At 45.8% G+C, this 17,404-nt stretch overlaps 1 protein-coding gene across 2 annotated transcripts in view; it reads left to right on the forward strand.

Annotated features, from left to right (window-relative positions):
• The first annotated feature begins 4,148 nt into the window (after positions 1-4,148).
• Positions 4,149-17,404, forward strand: part of LOC144889635 (uncharacterized) — an 81,052-nt gene continuing 67,796 nt past the window's right edge. For both annotated transcript variants that reach the window (XM_078770635.1, XM_078770636.1), the window contains exon 1: positions 4,149-4,255. The gene's annotated coding sequence lies outside the window, so the exon portion shown is untranslated. The remainder of the gene's footprint in view (positions 4,256-17,404) is intronic.

Below are 17,404 nucleotides of genomic sequence, written 5' to 3' on the forward strand. Positions count from 1 at the left end.
TGATCTCTCCATACAGGTTGCTTCTGACAAACAAGATGTGATCTGCTTAACAGAAACTTTCCTCCACGATTTCTCTGATGCCTTGGTATCTCTCCCAGGTTACTCCCTCCTCCGGTATGATAGACCTGAGCCTCGTGCTGGAGGTGGGGTTGCTATCTTTATAAAAAAACTCTCTTCCTCACTCGCCCTCCACTGCCCTCTCTCCACCTCACCCCCAGGAATACCTTTGGCTACGGCTTCCCCTTCGCTCCCACGTTTTGTTCATATGTGTGTTGTACCGTCCACCAAACAGTGATTACTCCATCTACATCTCGCTGTCTGATAATATGGACCAACTTCTATCTACCCATCCCAACTCTCTCTTCCTCATATGTGGTGATTTCAATTGTCACCATGCCAGTTGGCTGGGTGTGGCTACCTTACTTACCAGCCATGGCTCTTCAGCAAAGGACTTCTGCGTCTCACTGGGACTGACACAATCTGTCAATTTCCCGACCCGGATCTCAGTCAACGGAGCATCTTCTCTTCTGGACCTAGTCATGACTAACTTCCCTGAAAATGTCTGCTGCTCTTCTTCTGCTCGAATCGGCTCATCTGATCATGTGCTTGTCAAAGTGGACATCTCTCTGACCATTCTCAGAGAGCCTCCTCAGCATCGACGTGTCTGGCATTTCACTCAGGCCAACTGGCACGGTCTTCAAGCAGCCATCAATCATCTGGACTGGTCTCCCATCTCTACCGCCTCTGACATCAACTCATCCTGGGAATTCTTTCAAAGTAAATTGCTCTCTCTCATGCACAGATTTATCCCATCTCGTATTCAGTTGTCATACCCTTCCTCCCATCCATGGTACAGGGAATCTTGTGGTGAGGCTGTTGCCCTGAAACAACTTGCTTTCATCTCCTGGAAAGCAAATCCAACAGAAGGAAATCTCATTTCCTTTCACAAAGCCCGAAACAAGTGCGTGTCCACCCTCAGGAGAGCCAGGAAACAATATCTCACCGTTCTCAAGACCGAACTCTCTTATCTGTCTCCCTCTTCCAAATCCTCGTGGCGTCTGGTCAAATCTGTTTCTGGTGTTTGTTCCCCCTCCATCCCCTCCCTCACCTCAAACAACTTAATGGCTGACTCCGCACATGAAAAAGCTGAATGCCTCAACCCTGTGTTTGCCTCTAAATCTTGTGTCCCAAACCCATCCCTCTCTGTACCCACCGTACCCAGTCATACCCAGCTGCTCCTGGACTCTGTGTCCTTTCCTCCTGACAAGGTGGAAAAGTTTCTGTCAACCCTCGACTCTGATTCTGCAACTGGTCCTGACGGCATGAGCCCACGGGTCCTAAAATCATGTTCTTCCGCTCTTTCACTCAGTCTTTCTGTTCTCTTCACCCTCTCTTTTGCTCAAGGTCATCTGCCATCTGCTTGGAAATCAGCCAACATCACCGCTTTGCACAAAAAAGGTGCAAAAACAGATCCTAGCAACTACAGACCAATCAGCCTTCTCCCAATTATCAGCAAAGTCATGGAATCCATCATTGCTTCAGATATGAAATCTTTCCTCTTCTCCAATGGCTTGATCTCTGATCATCAATTTGGTTTCAGACCTGGTCACTCGGCTCTGGACATGCTGCTTCTGCTTTCTCAACAATGGATGGAGGTCCTCAACGCCAAACAGGAAATTAGAGCTGTCTCCCTTGACATTTCACGTGCCTTCGATACGGTCTGGCACCCTGCTCTGCTCACCAAACTCTCCTCCTTTGGTATCCATGGAAATCTCCATGCATGGCTGGCGGACTTCCTCTCTGGTCGTAGTCAATGTGTGGCCCTGAATGGGTTTATCTCATCTCCTCCTCCTGTTCAGGCTGGAGTTCCCCAAGGTAGTGTTCTGGGGCCTGTGCTTTTTCTAGTCTTCATCAATGATCTCTCTGACTCTCTTGAAAATCCTCTCTATCTCTTTGCTGACGACTCTACTCTCTGTCGCTCCATTCCTCATCCCTCAGATCGGCAGTCTGCAGCCTCCTCACTCTCTGCAGACCTGGACAAAATCACAGACTGGGAAAACAAATGGAACATGTCTTTCAATCCCGATAAATCTCACACTCTTACGATGTCTCTCCGAAAAGACCGACTGGACAACCCTCCCATCCACTTTCTGAATAATCCTCTCCAAGAAGTTCTGTCACTCAAGCTTTTGGGTCTCACTATTTGCCATGATCTTTCCTGGGAAAACCACATTTCAAATCTGGCCTCCAAAGCCAGTCGCCGACTGGGCATCCTCCATCGTGCGAAGTCCTTCCTTGGCACACCTGAGCTCCTCACCACATACAAGGCTTTCATCCGCAGCTCTATGGAATACTGCTCTCCCCTCTGGTCTGGTGCTCCTGCCTCACACCTAGCTCGTCTTCACGCTGTTGAAACCAAAGTGTTCAGAATCATTGGAATCTCCCACGATGAAGCTAACTCCAAGGGCCTTTCACTCACTCACCGCAGGCAGGTTGGTGGTCTTTCCATCTTCTGCTGACTCCTCTCTGGCCTTGCCCCCCCCAGCTCTCTCTCTGGGCCCTGTCCCCCAAATATTCCTACAGGTTGCACAAGATCTGCCTGCAACCCTCTTATGGTTAAACTGCCAAAATCAAGACTTTCTGCTCACCTTCACTCCTTCATCCCTCCTTTCTCCCGCCTCTGGAACAAACTCCCTCACTCTCTTCAATCCCACTCCACCCTCCAGGTCTTTAAAACAGCTGTTCACCACCATCTCTTATCCTCCCCGATCCAAAACCTTGATCTTTTCTACCCCCGCTAATTTCGGTCCCCTTGTGTTTATACCTCTTTCCTCCCCCCCCCCCCCTTCCCACGCCTCCTCCCCCCAAGCCCTCTCCCTCCCACACTTCTCCCTGCTCTCAAATGTTGTGGTTGTGTGCTTCTCCCCATCTTATCTTCCGCTCCCTCTTTTTGTATATTTTGTTTGTCTGGTTGAATTGTTTGTGAAATAAATGTCAGCTCTTTCACGAGCCTCGATTCAATATACATACAAAAAAAATAAAAATAATAATAATAATAATAATAATCGGCCAAAATTGTTGACCTTTGGCCTATCCTAACATTTTGACCTCAAAATCAATAGGTTTGTTTTTCCTTATGGCCAACTCTACGATTTGGCGAGGTTTCGTAAAGATCGGTGGTTTGTGCCCAGGACCCCCAAAAATGTTAATCCTCCTCTGCCTGAATGACTGACTCACTCACATATACACTCACTCACTCACTCACTCACTGACTAAGTGACACACTCACTCACACAACGACTCATACTCATTGACTGACTTAATCACATACTCTCTGACTGTCTGACTTACACCCACTTACTCACTCACATACATACTCATTGGCTCACACTGACTCACTCAACTCAATGGCTGACACACAATGCACTCACTGTCTGCCTCACTGACTCGCTCACTCACAGACTCACACTCACTCACTGACTGACTCCCTCAATGTCTGACTGACTCACTCTGACTGTCTCACTTACACCCACTCACTCACTGACTCACTCAATTCACACTGACTGACTCTCACTCACACACACTCACACACTCACTCACTTACTTACCTTCACTCACTTACCTACGGATGGACACTGCTTGATCGATAAGTTTACTGGACTAAGGTCCAGGTGAGCTTAAAAACGTGTTTGTTACCTGGTAAAAAGTAAGACAAGTTTTTGGAATCCTTTTTAACATAACACGAATGTTAGTTAGTACACGTGATCATCGTGGGGAGTGACACATTTATTTTATATCAATAAATTATAAAAAACGGGGAATATCAATTAATTATGTTAATTATAAAAGGGGGAAATATCAATTAATTATCTCATCATTTCTACGTCAAATTGAGTGTGACGCACATGATGTTGGATATTATTTTACATTGATCATTTCACAGGGAATCACTAGATTATTGGAGTCGATGAAACTTGTGTTATAATGCAAATGTACAATGTATTATACAAATGTACAATGTACAATGTACAATGGAAGTATACACGTCACGGACGTTGTTACGGAAGTTAACTTGTTACATTACACATACACCGCCTAGTGGGTGATTATGGTATGCATGGTAATACGGTGGGTGTACTTTCGGCGTCACTTCCGGGCTGGACGTGGGACATGACTTGCATGAACTGACATCGGCTCCGTGTCCTTTTCCACAAGCGGCTGAAACAGTGATCGGTTCGGATCTTCTGAGGAAAAGGTTTGTTCGGAGTTTCTCATTTTATTATTAATACTGACAAAGATATTCTGTAAAACGATCAATTTTTTTTTTTTTTTTTTTTTTTTGTATACAAGATCGAGGCTCGTGAAAGAGCTAACATTAATCACACAAAAAGACAAATCGACACACAAAACACAAAAAACAAGGGGAGCGGTAGACAAGATGGGGAGAGAGGGGGAAGGACACAAAAGAGAGGGGGAAGGACACAAACACAACATTTGAGAGCAGGGACATCGGGAGGACTTGGGGGGAGGTGGGAGAGGATTAAAACATATGAACACTGCAAGGACTCTGGGGTGAATTACCGGGGGTAGAAAAGATCAAGGTTTTCGATGGGGGAAGATAAGAGATGGTGGTGAAATTGAAGTGATTCTTTATAATATTAATCGAGATATTGGGCGAACATGATGATTATACATAGCACGATATGACAAAGAGATGTGGATGGATTATGGCGAAGCTTTGGGGATGAGATGGGGAGGTGAGAAGAAGAAAAAGAAGCTGATTCGATGTAGGTTCACGTCCGAATCCAGATCCGGTCCATCAGTGGATACAAAACGTTTCCTATTTATCCTGGTGGAGGTTTGTGCGATACCGAGTGACGTTCTACTTCGTTACTTGTGAAACGAATCCTGGTGTTGGCTTCATGATTAATGTGGCTGCTTTAGTTTGAGATGTTAGGGTCACGCCGTTAAAATAACACCAGGTGGGTTGACTCAGCGCGTCGTCCTTTTGAAGTCGGAAAAATGAGTACCAGCCTCCCGGAAACAGGGGGCACTGCATCAGCGACGCGCGAAACTAAGTGTTTTTTTATTTAGGGGAATAGGTCTTAGGTCTTGGTGACATAAATCATCAATTTTCAACATAGTATGGTGACCATGGTGCAGGATTTGTGCCTTTGACGATACAAGCATGCCATTTGGCAAACAGTCAGAGTATGTCCTGGGAAAGATATTTGGCGATAGGGCCATCGCAGATTTGTCCTTTTTTGGAAAATGGCCGCCATTGTTGTCACAGGACAAATCTGCGATGGCCCTAGAGCCATATATCTTCCTTAGGGCGTACTCTAACTGCGTGCCAACTCTCATGCTTGTATCATCAAAGGCACAATTCTCCCAAATATTTCACCTATCTGCCGTACTAAAAATTGGGTACCATTTTTATTGGACACACCTGTGATGACTCCAATAGTCAGAATATGGAACTGTGTACCAAATACCATGCTTGCATGATTCAAACAGCAGTTTGTACAAAATAATATACCATATACCATATACCATAATATACCATATAAGTTGTGGCCATTTTTCAAAATATTGTTGTCACAGGACAATATATGATAACCCTATAGATAGGGGTCTTTAATTATGTGCCAAATGTCAAGCTTGTATGACCACAAAAACAGTTTATACACAGTGTCGTGGAAATCAATCAGGTCCACAACTTTGTCCCACAGGTTGGTTTAATCACAATTAGATCTCTGACATCATCCTGTATAAAATACAATCATGCAATAGATATCAGGATCTTTGCATCATATAGAAAGGACCGATAATAATAGTCAAAGCAAGCGAGTCTAGCATATAGGTGCGGGTACGTACCATTCAAGACTACAGGACTACATGTCATAGTAAATGTCACAGGAGTGGCTCTGCATCGCGGATGTCCCAGGTCTTATAGATGCCCCTCAGTGGCTTAAGCGAGTATCACTCCTGGGTTCAACTTTGGTATAATTTCACTACATTCTCCCCGCCGTTAGAACTATACTGCCGCTAGGCAGATTCCAAGCGTGTGTCAGCATTAATTGATTGGGGACGTCATTCCATGTCAGTCGGTCCACCCGTAACGGTCGGGGTGGCGAACTACCCTGCCAGCTCGTGTCCGGAAACTACCGGGTATGGCGTCCCCAAGCCCGGAGTCCCCTGCTTCGGAGTAGCCGCTGGAGGCAGGTGTCGGAGGGGCACCGCAGAGGCTTCAGGCATGGGTGTAGGTGACGACAGAAGTGTCGGCAAAAGTTCCATAGAGTAAGCTTCGGTAGAGTCCATAGACTCGTAGATCGGTTCGTCTATATCTCTATAAGGGTCGATGACCCTACAAGGGGCGAGATGGCGTACGGAGACAGTGGACTCGCGTCCATCTGCCGTCATCACACGAGCATGCTCGGGATTCGCCTGGAGTACCTGCACCTTATCGACTAAGGGGTCATACTTGCTTTTGCGCACTGCTCGTTTGAGATAGGCCGGCCCCGGCTCAGCGAGCCAGCTGGGTAAATATCGGATACTACCCGAGCTTCTAGGGTGGTGGAACAGTCTTTCGTGAGGAGTCTGGTTGGTGGCCGTACATAGGAGAGCCCTGATCGAGTTCAGAGCCGCAGTTAGCGACCAAGCCCATTTATTGAGACCCCGGCCAAGGGTCCGGAGGCTTAGCATGACGGCCCTCCATATATTCCCATTGAAGCGTTCGATCTGCCCATTCGCCTGGGGTCTGTACGGTGTGGTGTAACTCGAAGCAACATTATTTTGGAGCAAATGACCTCTCACCTCGTGAGACAGGAACACCGCACCCCGATCGGTATGCACATAGGCCGGATACCCAAACATAGAAAACAAATTCTGCAGGCACCGTATGACCATGGCAGCCGTCATATCCCCGCACATGTAAGGAAAAGGGAATCGCGAGTACTCATCAACGATAGTGAGCAGCTAATGAGAGTTGCTAGACTCCGGCAGCGGTCCTTTGAAATCCATTGCCAATCTCTCCCACGGTGTAGTAGCCCAAACCAGCATCCCCATGGGAGGTTTGTAAAAACGCGGTTTGAGTTCCGCACATATTGCGCAGTCACGGCAGATCCGGCAGATGGCCTCAATCGAGTATGGCAGATTACCACTACACACAAAATGAGCGAAATGCGCCACCCCTGGATGACACATAGTGTCGTGCAAAGCGCGCAGTCCCTCCAAAGTTACGATCCCCACGCATGTAGCCGGCCTTGATAAGGCGTCGGCGACTAGGTTATCCTTCCCCAGGCGGTATTTGATGGTGTAGCAGAAGTCGGCGAGTTCGATACGCCAGCGAGTGATTTTCTCATTCTTAATACGTTGAGCATGTAAGGTGTTGTACATGAACGCAACGCTTTGTTGGTCCGTGATGATTTGGAAGCATCGCCCGAGTAAGTACGGTCGCCATCGCCGAATCGACTCGACGATCACGTACGCTTCCTTTTCGACAGACGAATGCCTCCGCTCAGCGGAGGTGAGAGTCCGCGAAAAGAAAGCCACAGGGCGCGCCCCCCTTGGGAGAGAGTCGCCGCTATCGCACGATCCGAGGCATCACTTTCTAAGACGAAAGATTCGCTCTCGTTGATCGTCACCACAGCGGCGCCAGCGATGTCGGCCTTAAGGCCCCCGAAGGCCGCCAAGGCGGCCAGGTTCATGGGGAACGTGTCGCAGGCCACGAGGGGGCAGAGCTTCGCGGAGAAATTTTGCACCCACTTCAAATCGTGGGCGAACAGCCTGAGAGCGCGCTTCAGTGAAGCCCGATCGCTAGGCGGAGCCATATCGAGCAAAGGTCGCAGACGCTCCTTATCCAGAGAGACTGAGCCATGGGTCACGGTGTACCCCAGAAGATCTATCGTGCGTAGAGAGTAATGACACTTAGCCTCATTCATGGTTAGGCGATACCTCTGCGCGACCTCGAGGAAGCGCTTCAGATTAGCATCGTGATGCCCCTGGTCATACCCACAAACCGTAAGATTGTCCAGATATACAAAGACATCTGTCAAGTTCTCCTTAGTAACGAGGTCGTCCATAGCCCTCTGAAAACAGGAGACCCCGTTCGTCACTCCAAAAGGTAGTCGGGTGAACTGGTATAACCTTTGACCCGATTCAAAGGCAGTATAGATGCGATCAGCCCTAGAGATGGGGATCTGATGATACACACTACGCACATCGAGAGTGCTGTAGACGGAGTACTGGGCAACCTGTCGTACTAGCGCGTCCATCCCCGGTAATGGGTAGGCTTCCAGCTGTGTAAAGCGATTAACCACCTGTGAGTAGTCTTACCATGCGCCGGCGATGGGCCTCACTTCACACCACTAAGACCTGGGCCCGCCACGGCGACAGGCTAGGTTCGATAACACCGTCCTTTAAGAGCTGGGTCATTTCTTCTGCAATGAATTGCATGTCTGCTCAGGAGTAGCGCCGCGATTTTACCGCTACAGGAGTGCAGTCAGTGGTCAGGTTGGGGAACAGTGAAAGAGGCTCAATTTCCATTTTCGTGAGCGCACACGCAGCAAGCATGTCCGTCCCTCCGAATTCCATTTCCAAACGTCCATGTCGTTTAAGAAAATCGTGTCCTAACAGAATGTCAGCACATAATGCAGGCAAGACCATGAGATGTACATCGGTAAACATGCGTCCCTTTATCACAAGTTTCAATCGACATTCCCCCTTCGTGCTGAGCCTAAGTCCTTGGGAGGCCATGAAGATCCGTCATGTAGTCCCGAGGACCGGCCACCCATGGTGGCGCACCAGCCGCTGATCGACAAAACGATCTGTAGATCCTGTGTCGACTAGGGCCCGCGCATAAATGCCTTCGACCAAGAGCGGAACAATGGCCTGATCAAGGCCGGAAGATCCGGCAGGTATTGTGCTGTCCGAGCGAGAAGATCGCGCCTCTCGTGTGGATCCCACACCGGCTGCAGTTTTCCGGGCGTTTGAGGAGCCCGCGGAGGGCCCCCATGCCAAACGCATAGTTGGTCGTGCCAGAGCAAGAGCGTGTAGTTCGTACGAGCCGCCGTCAGATGGCGCTCGTGTCACGTGCGAAAGATCGCAGTCAATTGTAATTTCATGTGCTCGAGCAAGAGTGTGTAGTTCGTACGAGCTGCCGTCGCACGGCGCTCGTGTCACGTGCAGCGTTTGCTGCAAAACAGGAGGAGCTTTCAGAGCAGAAGCTTGTCGTTTGTTCGAGGAGGGCGTTCGAACGCCAGTCAAGGTCGGTCGCTCCGCAGCCGGTCGTGTTCGTGCCATTTGTTGTGGCGGCCCGATGTATCTCACCAAGGACGTGCATGCAGCGAGGGGCCCGTGAGTAGGAGGTCCACTCCTCAAAGCCGGGTGAGGCGCCCCGCTCTGTGCTCGGTCTGTTGGCTCAGCGATAAGCCCATTCAAGGTCGCACGAGCTCGCGCGCCCCGCGCGGTCTTCTTGCAGACTTTTGCAAAATGTCCTTTAGTAGAACACAAATGGCATATGGCTTCCCGAGCCGGACACGCCTACCTGGGGTGCTGTCGATTGCCACAGAAGTAACATGTCGCGTGTCGTTCAGGCCTTGGCCTGGCTGCTGTAGCTGCTGCCAGGCCGGAATCCGAGTCCACCTCGGGAGCGGCCAGGGGCTCGGCCGTAGTCGAGTCGGCACCCGTATCCTCGGCGGTAGCCCTCTCCGGTCGCGCGAGTTGAGTAGTCCCCGCAACGACCCGTGCGTGGTCATAAGCGGTAGATTGTTCCCGGGCCTGGTGGAAACGTTGGCCACCCGTAGGGCCTCCGCCAACGTCAGGTCAGCTGTCTCCAAGAGTCTGAGTCTCAGATTTGTAGAGCTGATCCCAGAGACGAAAGCATCTCGGACAAGATCGTCCTGGACATGCTCGTGTGTCCGTACCTCTTGAGCACTGTCCGCGAGGAGGTGTCGCAGCTCCTGGGCGAAGCGATCGATCGACTCGGTTGGCTGTTGACGCCGCGTTGCGAGCAGATTCCTGTTGTACACCACGCTCCGTTTCTTAATGTAAAGTCGCTTTAGTTCTGCCACGGCGGCATCGTATGTCGTACATCGTGCGATGCTCATGTAAACGCGGTGGTCGACTTTGGTCTGCAACACAGACAGCTCCGTTTCAGCTGTGGGAATGGCATCCTGGGTGCCGAACTGGTTCTCCAGCGTTTTGAGCCAGTGAGTGAACTCCGAGCCCGAATCCTCAGCTTGTGGGTCGGCGCCGAGTGTCGGTACATTGATCATCTTGTGTCCCGCCATTTCCGTAGATCTTAATTGTGATTAAATGTCGTGGAAATCAATCAGGTCCACAACTTTGTCCCACAGGTTGGTTTAATCACAATTAGATCTCTGACATCATCCTGTATAAAATACAATCATGCAATAGATATCAGGATCTTGGCATCATATAGAAAGGACCGATAATAATAGTCAAAGCAAGCGAGTCTAGCATATAGGTGTGGGTACGTACCATTCAAGACTACAGGACTACATGTCATAGTAAATGTCACAGGAGTGGCTCTGCGTCGCGGATGTCCCAGGTCTTATAGACGCCCTTCAGTGGCTTAAGCGAGTATCACTCCTGGGTTCAACTTTGGTATAATTTCACTGCACACAGTAATCTACCAAATATATGTAAAATAAGCAATGGAGGCCATTTTGAAAAATAGTTGCCATTGTTGTCACAGGACAAATCTGCGATGGCCTTGCAGCCAAATATCTTCCTCAGGGTGTACTCTAACTGTGTGCCAACTCTCGTGCTTGTATCATCAAAGTCACAATTCTCCCAAATATTTCGCCTATCTGCTGTACTAACAGATTCACTCGATGTATGTAATATATGTATGTATGTGTGTCTTTATATATATATATTCTTGGGGAAAATGGCAGTGGCATAGAAAAGGCCCTTTTATATGGTATGTGCCATGTGGCAAACTATAGAAAAGGCCCCTTTATATAGTACTAGTATATAGTATATAGTACGCACTCCGCGCGCCTCACCACACGTTGTTTCAGAGGGATAGGCATCTTTGACCATTTTGGTGTCTTTTGGGTCTTCATGGTGTTTTGGTTCTTCAGAATATTTTGGTTCCTCTGGGCCTTTAAGGGTATTTTGGGGCTTTGGGGGTGTCTTGGGTCTTCGGGGTCTTTTGGGTCTTCAGTGTCGTCGGGGGCTTTTGGGTCTTGAGTCTTTTGTTTCCTCTGGGTCTCTATGAGTCTTTGGGGTATTTTGGTTCTTTGGGGTATTTAAGGGTATTTTGGTTTGAAAGGGTCTTGAAGAGTCTTTGGGGTCTTCAAGGTTTTTTGGGTCTTCATGGTTTTTTGGGTCTTCATGGTGTTTTGAGTCTTCGTGGTGTTTTGGGTCTTCGTGGTGTTTTGGGTCTTCGTGGTGTTTTGGGTCTTCGGGGAGTTTTGGGTCTTCGGGGTGTTTTGGGTCTTCGGGATGTTTTGGGTGTTCGCGGTGTTTTGGGTCTATGGGGTCTCAGCAGTATAAACGTAATTGAAAGGGTTAATTAAGAGGGTGTTAATTTTATTTGAAGAATAAGAAGAATACGTTTGCGTTGCATATAAACAAACATGCAGAATGACATTACTACATAACCATATACCTTTGCTCTATTATAATGAATACATGATATTGTTGCGGATTCGGGTCGGCGCTCCCCTTATCAAGGGGGGGTTAATCCCCTTGTCTTTTAAGCTGGGCGTCCCCCAATCCTGGAAGCTATGACATCACTTCCGGTCGGAATCAGCTCGGGTCATTGGTCAATGAAGTCCCAAATACCTACGTACTATCCCGACCGTAAAGCGAGGAGATAACTCCCACCCGAGCCGCCGCATTAATGGATACACCGAGCGAAGCGAGCCGTGACTCAGGCCATTAACAAAGACTAACCTGATCCTGAGCGGTTCCGAAATCGTGCCACAGGTACTCAATTGGGAAAAGACGCAAACAATCGAAAAAGAGGAAACCCAGAAAATAAGAAGAACAAAGAGTGGGTTTATTAATTATATACAAGAACCCAAAAGAAGAATGAAAGGAATACACAAGAGCAAAAGGACACAGGGCTAGCTTAACTATACAGTCTGACTTACAACCCCAGACAAACAGACAGATGCTCACACGGGAAGGTAGCGGTAGGGGAGGAAGGTCCAAGCAGATGGTTCCAGGCGTTGAGGTCCGGCTCCAGGTGTCGATTCGTACCGTGGCGAAAACCCGGGCAGGCAGCTAGCACGTATCGTTGGCGCGCACCCGGACCTTACATATGGTGGGGGGGGGGGGGGGGGGGGAGTCCTTCGCAGGTCCGTATGCGCAGTTCCTATGAATTCATATGAATTAGGAATTCCCCAGCGCAGCTCTCTCCCAACGCAGCTGTCCGTGCCCTCTCTGTTAGCGCAGCTCTCCCACTCACTCTGCTCATGAACTCCTTACTCAGCTTCTCTCCCTCCTCTCTTCTCTTTTCTCTCTGTCCTCTCTTATCTTCTCTGTGAAAAGGTGCTGCGCTTGCGCTTATATAACGTGCTTGGAAAATCCATGCGCTCTTCAGTGAGCTTACCTCAGCTGCGATTGGTCAGCGAGGGCTCACCAGCTCCACCCTCGACGGCTCGTGGGCGAGGCCACACCTCTTCTCGTGGCTCCGCCCCTTATTTCTTTGAGCCGACCGCATGTTCAATGGCGTTTGAATGCAGCGAACGCTGCTAATAAAACCACATGAGAGCATTGAGAGGGACAAGCCCCGTCTGTAGGTGGGCATGATGGAGTAGCTTGGAGAGAGAGAGGTTTGAATGTGATGAATGGGGCCTACCTTATTTGATTAATGCAACGCAGATTCAACTATTGGGAACGCAGCCTTAACTAAACACAGACTAAATAAATAACTGAAAGTTCCTATGGTGTCCTACGTGTTGCATATGGACTAACTATGGGTGCGACCTTATTAAATGCTGGGATATTTACAAGAGCTTTTAGCTTTTTCACGAGCCTCGATTCAGTATACAAAAAAGAAAAAGGAAAAAAAAAGTTGTTTACAAGTATTTACAAGTGAGGGGTTCTCAAAACCGCAACACTGCACCCTCCTTTCCTCCCGGCCCATCCCAGGCCAAAACAACTTAAATCCGACCACGAACGATAGGACAAGGGTGGCCAATTCCCCCCTTGTCCTATCGTTCGTGGTCGGACACCCAGAATTTATGTAGAGAGGAAGCAAAAATAACAGAAGCCAAATATTTTCTGAATAATATTTTCTGAATAATATTTTACTTTACTTTTTATTTTATTTTGCATGACCTACAATGTTTCAGCAGAACAGGCCCAGGTGAGGCAAACTGGGAATCTGTTATCACAGGCCCTAACACCGTTAGTGTGAAGGGTGGGCCTGGTGACGCGCTGCGAAATTACGAACGTCTGGCTCCATCTCAGTGAGGTAGAGACGCAGACCGCCCCTCTTGGTAATGTCAAGGCGGTTTCGATACTTGGTCAGCAGCACCATCACGGCACTGAACCCTCTTTCAATGAGGTATGATGTGGGGAACGCCATCAGCAGCAGTCTGCCTCTGTCCACATTGTGGGGTATTCGCCCCGCTCCAGAATCCAGAATTTGCCATATTCATGCTGCGAGAATTTTGCCTTCGCAATCATCGACCTTGTGGAGGTTGATAATTTCGTCCTGTAATTCGCGCTTCACATCTTGAATGTCACATTTGAATGGGTTGATCGCCCATGCTGGCACCGACAGTTATAGCATGTCTCTGAAATGCTACTCCATGTCTCCACAAATCTTCTCAAGGTGATTGCAATAAAGGAGCAGCTCTTTATCAGAAACAGCAGTTTCCTAACCGGGGAAAGTGGTACATATCTCTGCGGCCGAGGGTTTCCCTATGCAGAGTCACCTTGGTTACGAACGCGCCGATCACTTTCTTTGCTTTAATCAGCGTCATATGGTCACCCTGGAATTGTTTGTTGACATCATTCAGTATACTGAATATGTCCGTGAGGTAAGCCACATCATGCTCAATCGCATTCACTTTCTCCGATAGTTCCGTATCAATTTCCGACAGAAACTCGACCACTGTTGAGAAGAGGGCATGGAAACAGGTCAAACCTAATACAGACATGACATCAGCAAATATGTGATCACAAAAACCATGCGAAAGAGAAAAGAATGTGGTCATTGATTGGATGGCCAATTTGCCGAATGGCGCCGGGTAACCTGTTCAGATGACAGGAAGCCCAATGAGTGATCTAAATCGCCACTGCTCCTCTAAATCGCCAGTGCCCCCCAAATCATTGCCAGTGCCCCCCTACCGCCCGTGGACTCTCGAACGCCCCCCTGAAAGTTCCCAGCGCCCACTAGGGGGTGGTAGGGACCACTTTGAGAACCTATACTTTAGACCTTCACCAATTTTTTCCTCACAAATATGACAAACATTGTTTTATCTAATTTCCCTTTTCTCTTCACTCGTCAAGGACATTGGTTTATTGGTTTCTCTCATTATCTTGGTTAATCAAACACAGTCTTTTTCTAGTCGTTTCACAAACTCCTCTGGGGTATTTGAGCCTCTATACTCCTCTAACTTGTTATATTTATTACCAACGGATGATTTGATATAATAACAAAAACCGCAAGGAGTATGTTTTTGATATTTATTTGTGTATGATTCTTTTGGATCTGGAGAAGCAGTATCTATTTTTTCTAGAATACTTTCGAAATCAGCATATATTACAAATGGATGTTTGATCGTTTTCTTTTCATCTTTGAATGTGATCTTTGAGCCTTCTTTAGGCATATTGATTACCGTTGATTTATGATCACCACAATAATTTGAATGTTTATCTAATCTTTCTTGTGAATTGAAGAAGTTAAGACAACGCAAACACATATATATTTTATTTGTTCTTTTACATACTTGTGGTTTTATTAATTTAGCAATATCTTTGATGTATGTACAATGTGAATTTTCCTCTGAATTAAAATATAGAAGATTAATATGAGTTTGTTTACAATTGTCAGAAAGCTTTAAAACCTGAATGTTGTTTGTTTCTGTTAGACCATAAACATTAACTGATAAATTATTCAACTTTTCAAATTTAGGAATATCATTTAAAGCCATAGGAAACTTTAGATCTTTTGTATTAAAATGTATTCTCATATTTTTTATAATGAGATACTCTTTCATCATGAAAATGTGGAGGATGTAAGTGTGCTAGAATAGACCAGAGAAAACATTTATTGTCTTTATTTTTGATATTGATAACTGCTTTTCTATTTTTGATAACACAAGGTAAATCAATGTAAGAAGAAGCTTTTAGAGGATCTGATTTAAGAATATGAATGTCGATGAAAATAATTTTTCCTGTATTGAATCCACTTCCTACGATTGAATTATCCACATCTTGCTCTTGTTTAATAAGTTCATCATCGACTCCTGAGGTTTTGAAATCTTGATATGAAGATACAAAGTGTGGCTCAGTTCTCATGTATGGTGTATCTATAACTCCTTCATCCTTTGAATATGAATGAATGAATGATCGTTTTAAGGCCATTTTTCCCCACTAGAGCAGGGGTTAGCCTTTGTCATTTCTAATTTTACTCCCATATAAAATTTAAGTGGTTTCATTTATTTTAGTGTTTTTTCAATCAATGTTTGAACAGCAGGTTTAACTATTTCTACAGCATCAACTATAGACTCTGGTTCAGGAGGTTTGAAGTTAAAGACTCTTATTTTAATATGCCTTTTGAAAGCACCATCAGTATTTTTAATAGTAAACAATTTTGACAAGTGTTTGTTTGTTTTAAGATGGGCATTGAACCCCTTCTTTAGGATATCTCTATTACAGAGACTACAATGTTTTTTGTTCTTCGGAAGTGGTCATAATTGATTTAGAATGTTGTAAGTGTGTTTATCTGTGAGTATGTGTTTTCTATAATATTTTACTTCCTTTTCGCAAGTATCACAAAAGACCATATTTATAGGGTAAGAAAACAGAGTGTTTTATATATATCACTGTGCTTAAACTAAAACACCTTTTCGAGCTTTTTCGGCTCGTTTTATATATATAACTTTACTTAAACTAAAACGCCTTTTTGGCTTGTTTTATATATATAACTTTACTTAAACTAAAACACCTTTACATCTTCCAATCCATATTAGAACCAGGGTCATATTCAGAATCAATCTCACAATCAGACATCTGAGTCATCAATAAAACAACTGTCATAACTATCATATTGACTCTCTGAATCAAAACTATCTACTGAACCTAGACTCTCCGTATCACAGGAGCAGAGACTCTCTATCACAGAGGCTCTCAGTATATGAGGAAACTTCTGAGCAGGAACTATCACTCATTTAATTAGCAGGAAAAATATTCCCATCTATATCAATATACTTTCTTTCATTAACGGCTTCAATCTCAACATTTTTAATATCAAAAGTTATCTTTAAATAATCTCTAACTGTCATAGAACGAAATGACATTTCACCAGAAATATTAACATCATTCATTTTACTTAGATCTACACCCTTTGGATTATTAAAGTAAATACAAATTTCTCCACGAGTATTGTTGATGGTCTTATCATTTATTTTAAAAGCCCGACTCATATCGTGTCCGATCACTTTTTCAAGCTTTGAATAAATTGCCAGGAGTAGAGGAGAAACTTTTGTTAGATTTACTTTAATGGATGTCTTTCCAGGCATAGCTAGAGCTCTTCCTTTAAATGAGACAGAGGGGCTCATGTTATTTTCCATAACTGGTTTTACCCAAAAATTTCCATATTTATCTTTGTTCAATTGAACATCTTTGACATATTTTTCTATATCTTCCACCGAAGTAGAAATTGATTGAAATTTGTCTTTTGTGCTTTGAAACATTGTATTTATTAACTCGTAAACTTGCTTTTAGTTTAAGTAAAGTTTTACTATATAAATATGATAAGTTCTGAAGGAGATTTAGAATTTCCAGACTCTCCATATGATAATTTAGAAATCTGCCGCCGTTGTGATAGAATAGGGCTTAATAATGAGGGTTCATATAAACAATGTATTTTCTGTGATTTAATCTATCTATAATTCCAGTAATCTCTGTGTGTCTGTGTGTGTGTGTGTGTGTGTGTGTGTGTGTGTTTGTCTGTGACCGCTGTTTCTCGACAACCACGGGTCCGATCTAATTGAAACTTGCCAGATATATTGCTGGGGACCTGAGGATGTGCCTTTTCAAGGTTTCATATTAATCGGACAAGTAGTTACCGAGCTATTAGTAAAAGTAACGCAAGCCGTTCGCTTTGGCTTTGCGAATGGACCAAACCATTTCATGTAAATAGAGGGGGGGGGGGGGGGGGTTCTGTGGTCGTTACTGCCACGTGGTTTCT

The sequence above is a fragment of the Myxine glutinosa genome, chromosome 1, assembly GCF_964187855.1.
Source record: "Myxine glutinosa chromosome 1, kmMyxGlut1.1, whole genome shotgun sequence".
NCBI lineage: Eukaryota > Metazoa > Chordata > Myxini > Myxiniformes > Myxinidae > Myxine > Myxine glutinosa.